Genomic DNA, 1254 nt, shown 5'->3' with positions numbered 1-1254 from the left:
GCGATGGAGATTGGGTGGACTAGTTGAGTGAAATGCGGGCGGGCCGTGGGGGGTGTTGGCATCCTAGGTGAAAAGGGTGGAAAATATCCCCGGTCGCCGCGCGGAAAGGCCTATGCAAACAGTTGTCTCTAAGCGCTCGTGCGCACAAAGAGAAAATTTTCATTTGAAATGAAGACGTGAGTTCATCATTTCGCCTCTAATTTTTTCCCACGTTAAGCAATCACCATTATACCACGGGTTTGATTTGCTAGCGCATTTCAGGTCTCGTGTGCCATATGTAAGACATTTTTTGGCATTTATAGTGCATTTTGGCATATAAATCAATTGCTAGGCGGACTGCATTTCCTGTCGGAAGGCATGAGGATTGCCATTCGATCTGGGAGCATCCAACAGTGCAGACGTACGATCCATGGGGTTTGGGTTCTGGCCAATCAGAACGCACGACTCAAATCACGCGCGTGGAAAGGGGGGGCATCGGCCACGGTTTGGTAGGCACATGGCTTTCATGAGTGAACCGTGTGTTATTTGAAAACATTTACATTAACTAACAGCGTAACCGGGTGGTGAAGGAGTCATTGTCGGAGGAGGAACCGCGTAAAAAATCACAACCGGAACTGCATCTGCTGTCGAAAGGGATGAGGATCGTTGTTCGATCTGGGAGCATCCAACGGTGCAGACGTATGATCCGTGGGATTTGGATTCTGGCCAATCAGAACGCACGACTCAGATCGTGCGCGTGGCAGGGGGGCATCGGCCACGGTTTAGTGGACACACGGCTTTCGTGAGTGAACTGTGTGCTATTTGAAAACATTTACATTAACGAACAACATTTTTTGTTTGAATGAAAACATGAGTTCATCGTTTCGCCTCCAAATTTTTTATATATTCCACCACTATGGCCAGCCTTTGTATAGTAGGGAAGTATCATATATACTATAGTATCATGCATATGATACTATATATATATATATATATATATATATAGGGCTGGACTATTCTATTACTGGTAACAGAATATTATTCTGTTACCCTCGGGCTCTATATAGGAGCGATCCGACTAATCTGAAACTAACAGGAAAAATGTGTCCATCTCCCCAACCCGATCCCCCACCATCGCCACGACCACCTACGGCGCCACCGCCGCCCCCCTCCCCCAGCTAGCCTCCGCCGGCCCCTGCCCAGTGCGCCACAGCCGACCCCCTCCCCCAGCGCGCCTCCGCCGGCTCCTTCCCAGTGCGCCGCAGCTGGCCCCTT

This window comes from Triticum aestivum, chromosome 2B, assembly GCF_018294505.1.
Source record: "Triticum aestivum cultivar Chinese Spring chromosome 2B, IWGSC CS RefSeq v2.1, whole genome shotgun sequence".
Lineage (NCBI taxonomy): Eukaryota > Viridiplantae > Streptophyta > Magnoliopsida > Poales > Poaceae > Triticum > Triticum aestivum.
This window is presented reverse-complemented; position numbering follows the sequence as displayed.